At 41.9% G+C, this 9270-nt stretch overlaps 1 pseudogene; it reads right to left on the reverse strand.

The window, feature by feature from the left end:
* Positions 1-4816: 4816 nt before the first annotated feature.
* LOC102833823 lies at positions 4817-5926 on the reverse strand (annotated as a pseudogene).
* Positions 5927-9270: the final 3344 nt, after the last annotated feature.

Here is a 9270-nt window from a genome sequence, read left to right on the forward strand (position 1 = left end):
TTATCTATGCCATTAAGGTTAACTCTATTTTGAGGAAGCAACTCATCTCCAGTCATGTTTTGAGTGCCTTCCAATCTGAGGGGCTCATCCTCTGACACATTATCAAACTATGTTCCTCTGCTATTCATAAAGTTTTCACTGGCCAATTTTTAGAAGTAGATCACCAGGTTACATTAGCTACATCAGTAACTAACACCCTCCGATGTACAGGGAAAATCTATGAGGCCAAGAACTTGTGGTATTAAGAAAAAAATTAACTAGACTCAAATTCCAATCTGGCCATGTCCTTCATTTCCTCACATGTAAAGCAGGAAGAAAGAAAAGGAAAGAATGTTTGCAGAGTACTTCGTATGTATAAACTCTAGGCTCAGCAATTTTTTACCTATCATTTTAGCTACTCTTCACATCAGCCCATGAGACAAGTATTAACCTTCGGTTTAGTGAAGAAGACAATGAGGCTTCATAGTATTAAATAATTTGTCTGCAATCAGACAACTAGTAAGTAGTCAAACCAGGATTCAAATATGGGATTGTCCATCTCCAGAATCTGCCCCTGTCTATCTTCAGACAATGCTTCAGCGTGTTATCCTGGGATTAAATTAGATAATGGGGCAGGCTAACAGTGGGATCCTAATAAATGTTTGCTGGATTAGAATCTCAATATCTACTATCATTAAAATTTGATTGGTACTGAATGAGCCTCTGTCCCAACCCATCCAGTGGAGAACAGGCTGGTGTACTCTTGGGGAGTCCACATATCTGTCTGGGGTAGGAGTTAAGCCTTTCTGCAAAAACTCTGGGGGTGCAAGTTGATTGGGGTAGAGTAGGGACCACAGGTAGAGGCACGAGAAGCAGGATAGCATCTGGACAGCCAGCAGTTTCCATAAGGCATGAGTCCAAAGAATTCTCCAAGCCAAACAGGGAGTTGGTGCCTTAGGTAAGAGGTTCTGTACTGCCTGGTTAGAGTAGAAAGAGGACACTGGAAGGGCAGCTGTAAAGATGAAGGGAAGGATGCCAAAGGCTTCCAATTCTTTCCATCCGCAGCCACAGGCTTTAGCCCAAAGGGGAAAGTCCTGCTAGGTTCTACTCCCCTTTTCAAACAGAATCCTAATTCCAATTCATAATCGATCTACAAAGAGCACCATAAAAAGGCATTTCTTTTCTTCAAGTCACCATAAACAGAACTTGCCTTTCTTTTTCTCTTATTGTTCATGGTAAAGTGGGGATCATTTCTCCCTTTTTTCAGATACTTTCTTCCTCTTCAAATGCAAGAAAACAATACCAACATTAACAGCTCCAATTCTGCTCAAGACTATCGCCTTTTCACTGGCCTTTTCCCATCACAACACATTTAAAGGCTCAGATACAGAGCAGAATTAAAGAAAGACACTTCCCTGGTATTTTGAAATCATTATGAGTTACAATCCTTTTGATGCAAAGGCCTTTTTTTTTTAAGCATGATGCCTTTTATGTGAATAGTTAAAAGAAAAAAAAATGTTCACGGTAACAAATGCACCAGGAAAAAAAAAAGGTTAGGGGGGAAAAAAAAAAAAAAATGGAAATCCTGTTTGTGTCCATAGGTGAATTGCTACTGTGAAGCGGCTGCAATTTGACTTTGTACAAAAAGGGTCAGTGAACAGAAGGTCAGGCAGCTGGCCATTTCCATTTCAAAGATGCTATCAAAAGGCCAAGAGGCAGTTCACCCAGCAGCCCTTTAGCAAACAAGATTTTCTCCTCTCTCTTTTATGATATTTTTTTATGCCAAAATAGTTTAGCGAGAAGGTCCTCAATTCATTTCCCTCAGAAAAGAAGTGGCTTGTGTGAGATTTGGGGAAGACTTCAGTTTAAGCAATTGGAAGAGTTTTGAGTAATGAGGAGCCATTCGGTGCCCACTTATCAAAGGTTTCGCAGCAGGCAATAAATCACAGCAGAGCCCCTTCACTCCAGACGGAGACAACTGGGGAAAGGTAGTCTCCGTTATTACGAATTATGACTTGTCACGTCTGCAATGAGAGAATGCAGCTTTACAAACACCTCACTTATTAATCAAAAGCCCCTTGCAAAAACTAGACAAGGAAAGCATGAAGTTAAGGAGAAGGTAAGAGAGTTAGGATTTTGGATGAGTCTGATATCTTAGCAGTTATTAGGTCTGACCAAGTACTTATTCCCAAGCAAATGAGGCTAGAAAAGCTAGAAACCACAAAACCCTAGATTCCAGTCCTGGTGTGGCACTGTAGGATCAGCACTGTCTTGCTAACCACAGGACTGATGGTTCAAATCCACCAACCACTCCTTGAAATCCCTCTGCAGGGTCACTGAGTAGGAACCAACTCCACAGCACATAACAACAACAACAACAACAACAAACATAAGTATAACAGAAATAATAGGCAAACTGGAATATATAAGAGTAGTTAATCACACAGCCTGATGTTACTGACCGTTGATAACCCTTGCAGACAATAAGATATACAAGTCACCCTTCAACACCAAAACAAAACCAAGGAGATAGCTAATACTAAAGGCACTACTCTTTGTCTAACTCATCAGGGAGGTTGAAGCAAGCTGGGCCAGTGCTAAGAGACTTGGATCCAATGTGATCAAAACCAGCCGAAAAAGGCAGACCCACAGGACAATCCTGGTCCTGGAAGTGCCAAAGGTCAAAAGTAGGAAAAGCACATCCATTGACTTGTCCTAGAAATACAGAAGAAAGCTCAGGAAACATCAGGAGCTGTGTAAATGCAGCAATAGAGTGATGCAGTGAGCAAAAGTAGAAACAAAATAAAATTCCAAAACAATTAGTTTAACTGAGTGCTTAGGAAAACCCAGGCTTTGTGGTAAGAGAAGTGAGATTTAAAAACACAAGCCAGGATAGATATTAACAGGTCCTAATGTTTCTCAGAGCTGTCTTTAAAAAGCCTCAGACTTTGTCATCATTTATCTTTTTCTCTATAAAACAATACAAATGGCTTCCTAGCTTGTCCTTTTACCCCCACAACAACACGAGACTTGATTGACCCATCCCTGGATGACCAGTCATTAAGGGCTCAGAGCAACCATGGAAATCTCAGCAAGGTCAAGGTAGGGTCTAGAAACAGTCCCCTGGGAGAATACGCCAGCCTTCTCTTTGCTGTTGTAACCATGCTAGTGAGTTCTATGCCAAATTATAAAAGATGATTCTATTATTCTTTTGAAGAAAATGTTTTAAAAATATAAGTCATAACTGCTCTGTTCTGAAGATATCCCTAATACTAGGAAGGAAAAGTATAGCTGCCCCCAATTATGCTATTGTTTTAATACAGTGCTTTCTAAAATCTACTATAATGAATGGGCTTACATTTTCTCATCATTTCATCTTTAAGAGAGATCCTAACTTAAACCATTTTTGCTTATGGGAGCAAAAAGGACATTTCTTCTTGCTCTTCATTTACATTTTCCTTAGAATTTTGTCTCCAGTGCTTAGAAAAAAATGTCTGCTGAAAGAAAGAAGGGAAAGAAAAGAAAGACAGAGATGGGGTGGGGGAGAGTGGAAGAAAGAAGGGAGAAATCCAATAGCTCTATTGGCTGCTGTTTCAGGGAGCAATCACTGGTATCTGTCAGAACTCCCCCTAAATGAGGAGCCGTCTCATCGGGTATTTGCTCTGTTCCTATACAACTAATTGTGTGGCCTTGACTATGATGGAATTTGTTCCTTATGGAAAAAGCAAAACACGAGCCTTGGTGCTTTCATAGCAAGGTATCTTCTGAAATAATAAATGACTCTGAGGTTGGAGATGGCAGCAAGAGATGCTACTTCCTATGTTCTTCTCCCCAGAGGTGTCAGGAGCAGCTGTGATCATTAGAGAGAAGGGAGTTTGGGAGGAAAATGGCAAGAGTGAAGAAGAAGGGAAGGGCAAGTATGAGGTGATGTCATGAGGAAAGCAGAATGGTGTTGGTAAGAGTTAGGCTTCACCTAGCAATGCACTTTGAATAGCACGTGACCTACAGTTCTTTAGTCACTGGAAAAGTTCATTAATAAGCACCTTAAACAGCCTCTGTCTGTTTGTTTCCTGAGAAAGACTAAATTATCACATACCATGATGTTATCTCTGCTCTGAACGTCTTTCTGAATTCATTCTGCAGTAGTGTCTTCTTCCATTCCAGCCCCACATCCTGTGCCCCCACTGTGGTGCCCTTGAAAACCCAATGGAATGTCATGTTCAAATCTCCAGGGAAGGTATCAGGATGCTATTCAGGAGCCTAGACTGAGAGAGTAAAAGCAGAAATAGGGAGCACACAAATGTCCGTAGTCAGATTTTCACTTACGTAATTTCCCTTATGTAATTCCTAATATATTGTTGCTGTTAAATGCCGTCAAATTGGTTCTGAATCACAGTGACCCTGTATAGGGTTTCCAAGGAGTGACTGGTGGGTTTGAATCACTAACCTTGTAGTTAGCAGTCCAGTCCTTTTTTTTTTTTTTTTAAAGACATTTATTCAGCATCATGATCAGACTATTACATTTAGCAATCAATAGCATGGGTGTGGAAAAAAAAATCGACATTAAAACCCTTTGTTGGAATGCTTTACACTTTCCACAGAACAGAAACTAAAATAACCTGTATACAATTAGTCACAAATACAGTCCTTGAGGTTTTTTTGTTTTATTTTGTTTCTTGCCCATACACATGAGTATTGTCTAAAACATGTCTTCTTTGTAGCAGCTAGGCCCTGCCACCACTGTGCTTGGCTGAGTTCACAAATCTGTTGTAACCTGTAGTTTCCCTGTCACTTCTCTGGCTCTCCTCTCCTGCTAAGCTTTGTTTCCTGGCTATCATTAAAACCTTCTGCCACTCCCATAGCTACTGCTGCTGCTTGAACCGCCATAGCCACCTTGGTTTCGTGATTTGGCAAAATATTGACCTCCACCACCATAAGGGCCAGAGCTTCTGCCTCCAAAATTTCCTCCCTTCATGGGTCCAAAATCTGAAGACTGATTATTGTAATTGCCAAAATCATTATAGCTTCCACCTCCTCCAAAATTGCTTCCACTACCACTGCCAAAGCCGCCTCACCTCCTCCGTTGTTATAACTGCCACTCCCACCATAGCCACTGCCCTGGTTACCATAACCCTGTCCACCACTTCCATAGCCTCTGTTTCCTCCAGAGTAACCAGGGCCGCCTTCTCCATAACCACCATCATTACCAAATCCATTATAACCGTCCCCACTGCCTCCATATCCACCACCACCTCAGCTGCCACCAAAGCCACCTCATGCTGAAGTTTCCTCCACGACCAAAGTTGTCATTCCCACCAAAACCACCTCCACGGCCACCACCGAAGTTTCCAGAACCACTTTGACCTCTTTGACTGGAGGAGGCACTGGCCATCTCTTGCTTTGACAGGGCTTTCCTTACTTCACAATTGTGGCCATTCACAGTATGGTCCTTCTGGATAACAATCTTAGCTACAAAGTCATGGTCATCAAAGGTTACAAATACAAAGCCCCTCTTCTTGCCACTGCCTCGGTCTGTCATGATTTCAATCACTTCAATCTTTCCATACTGCTCAAAATAATCTCTTAGGTGATGCTCTTCAGTGTCTTCTTTAATGCCACCAACAAAAATCTTTTTCACAGTTAAGTGGGCACCTGGTCTTTGAGAATCTTCTCTTGAAACGGCCCTCTTTGGTTCCACCACTCTTCCATCCACCTTGTGTGGCCTTGCATTCATGGCTGCATCCACCTCCTCCACAGAAGAATAAGTGACAAACCCAAAGCCTCTGGAGCGCTTGGTGTTTGGATCTCTCATCACCACACAGTCCGTGAGCGTCCCACATTGCTCAAAATGGCTCCTCAGGCTCTCATCTGTTGTTTCAAAGCTCAAACCTCCGATGAAGACTTTCCGCAGCTGTTCGGGCTCTTTAGGAGACTCTGACTTAGACATGATGGCGGTGAGGGGGGCCAAAAAAAAAAAAGACGATGCTTCCTCCGTGCTGTCCACGAACAGAAAGGAGTAGCCTAACGAACGTATATAGCAGTCCAGTCCTTATCCAATAACATCACCCACAGCCGCTCCTCGAAAACCCTATACATTATGAGTCAAAATCAACTCCGCAGCACTAAACAGCAACAATATATTACATTGGAAGAAAGAATTTCAGCATCCAAGAGAGTGTGGGCAAAAGCATTCTGACCAAAATTTTTGCTGTAGGCATGAGGACAATTGAGGGAGTTTACCATGGCTCATAATAATCATGGCAGTGTATCCACAATGCTAAAGTCTTTTCTTCTACCTGCTTCTTTTATATAGAAATAAAAATCCTCTCAGGTTGTTACGATCCTTCCTATTTTACATAAACTGGAAAGCTGAGAAAGGCTAAATGACTGTTCCAAGGTCATAAATGGAAGAGTCAAGACAGACACCACATGTCTTTGTTTCCTGGAGCTTCCATAACAAAACTTTCACAAGTGGATGACTTTAAATGATGGGAATTTATTGTCTCGCAGTTTTGGAAGCTGGAGTCTGAATTCAAAGTCTGCTCAGCCCACCCTAGGAGAAGATCATTCCCAGTGTCTTTAAGCTTCCGGGGGGTTGTTGTGTTTCCTCCCACTAAGTGTCTCTCCTTGTCTGTTCTGATAGTATTATAAAACATCTACTTAAATATGACCTATTAACACAACAAAAGAAGAACCCTATTTCCAAAGAGTTCTTTAGCCAAGAGTTAGGACTTCAACATATATTTTCAGAGATCACAATTCAATCCATAAAACTATGATCCACTGTGTCCCAGTGCCGTGAATGAAGCCCTGGTGGCTCAGTGGTAGAGTGTTTGCCTCCCATGCAGGAGAAGAAGCTTCAATTCCTAGTCACTGTACCCCACGCATAGTCGTCAGTGGTGGCTTGCATGTTGCTATGATACTGAACAGGTTTCAGCTGAGCTTTCAGACTAAGATAGAGTAAGAAAGAAAAACCTGGCAACCGACTTCCAAAAATCAGCCAGTAAAAACCCTGATGATCACAGTGGTCTCATCCACAACCCATCATGGAGATGGCACAAGGCTAAGCAGTGTTTTGTTCACTGTGTATGGGGTCACTATAAGTTGGGCCAACTTTATGACAACTACTAGCAGTAACAGATGCCCCAAGCTGATATTGGGGATCCCCATGCTTTGATATCTCTTTGAGTTAAAGAATAGAATTACCAGTATCTTGTCCTGACTCTGCTGGTAAATCAGATAACTGTCTCCTAATACTAAAAAGACAGTGAGATACTGGGAGCACAAGACTAGTTCTCATCCTCATGAGTTTTGGTGGATGGAGGATCACCATGGATAAGCCCTGGCTTCCAGAAGTAGCTGGAAGTCCCTCATACCAGATAAGTAAGGAGCAGGAAGGATGGAGGTTAAAAAAAAAAAAAAGACCGTTCATTCAGAGTAAGGAACCACCACAAATACTGAAGGGGCTGCAAGAGATAACAGCAGCCCAATGTGCCTCCCCTGTGATGAGACGAGACTGATGCAATACTCAACTGGAGGGAAAGAGAGAGACTGCCCAGGGAGTACAAGTCAAAGGAGTGCCCTGGCCTGGTCCAGGTCCCCTCCCAAGCCCCTGTTACTCAATCTAAAACTCTCAAAAAGTAGTTTTCAAGTATAAACCCTGGGTTACTTGCAAAATGAACAGATTTCCAACTGAGAAGGGCCATCCTGCCACACTGGGCTTACTAGAGAGAAATTTGTGCAATGGGTCCCCCCCAGAATTCAGTGAATAGCCAAGTTTCTCCCTCTTTGACTCAATCCTTCAGCATTATCACAAAGCCTGTATGGACCTGCATGTTGTCAAAACAGGGAGAGCTGGACTTTCAAAGAGCACAAGACTCAGACTGGAATAGAGAAGGAAAGAACCAACATTTATTGACTTGCCAGTATGTACCATGAACTGTTTACCACTCATCTGATGGTTGATCAAGCTATAGTGATTTACATGTTGCTATGATGCTAGGGGAGTCCTGGTATGGTGTTGTGGGTTAATGCACCAGACTGCAAAGTCATTTGAACCGCAACGTCAGAGGTTCAAGCTCATCAGCTGTTCCTCAGAAAACCTATACAAGGTCAGTATGCATCAGAACTGACTTGATGGCACTTAACAACAACAAAGATAATGCTAGAAGCTATGCCACATATTTCAAATACCAACAGGGTAACCTATAGTGAACAGATTTCAGAAAAACTGCCAGTGTAATGCAGACTAGATAGAAAGGCTTGGTAATCTACTTCTGAAAACTAACCAATGAAAACCCAATGGATTACAATAGAACATTGTCCAACTGCACTCAAGTATGCCAAGGATCAGGAAGAAGGTATAAGACCAGGCCACAGAGCCTTCTCTTGTACATGGCATCTCTATGGGTTGGAGCCAACTCAACAGCAGTGAACAACATCACCATGAACTGGTCCAGACACTGTACAAGGGAATTTCAAAAAGCTCCCAGAAAAGCTCCATTATCATTTCATTCCACTTTTCCACAAATTTTTGAAGTGTATGTATTATCTTGTGTAATCCTTCCAACAGTCCTATAAAACAGGCATGATTACCCCCATTTTATTCCCCGTTGAGGAAGCTGAGGCTCAGAACGTGAGTAACTTGTCCAGAGTCACATAGTTAGATAAGTGGCAAAGGGAAAATTCAAACAATCTTGCACCATTTATGCTTGCCTTTACATTAAACCTTTTCAGTAAAGTTCATAAGATTATTTTGAGAATTAAATGAAGCAATGTTAATAAAACTTTTGATAGACCCAAAGTGCTGTACAGATAGTAGGTCTGTGTTTGCTTGTGTGTTTATATACAATACTCACATATAGGCAAATATTCAGATCTACGGTCCATTTACAGAAAAGCCATGTGAATTAGTATCAGTGACATGTTTTTCTCCACAAAGCAAATATCTGTACCTTACACTATTCCCCCGTGAGCCCCATCATCACCATGACCATTAAATGTGGTCCCCAGATGAAGTATGAGCGTGTTGGTCAAAAATGGATATTCACAGGCTGAAAGCACTTTATGATTATCAAGGGACAAAAAATGAATTAAAATCACACCCTGCTAAGTGCCACAGAAGTATTTTCAAATGAGCTTCCTGGCTGATCCCTGGCATGTGGACTGTACCTGCTGACACGTCCCTCAGGAAAACTAATATGTTCAAATCAGATTCTGGGCAGCTGATTACAATTTATTTTCTGTACCAGTGGCAACAAAAACAGGCCAGCTTTGTCAAAAGGGTAGAGT

This window comes from Chrysochloris asiatica, unplaced genomic scaffold (genome assembly GCF_000296735.1).
Source record: "Chrysochloris asiatica unplaced genomic scaffold, ChrAsi1.0 scaffold00004, whole genome shotgun sequence".
NCBI classification, from domain to species: Eukaryota; Metazoa; Chordata; class Mammalia; order Afrosoricida; family Chrysochloridae; genus Chrysochloris; species Chrysochloris asiatica.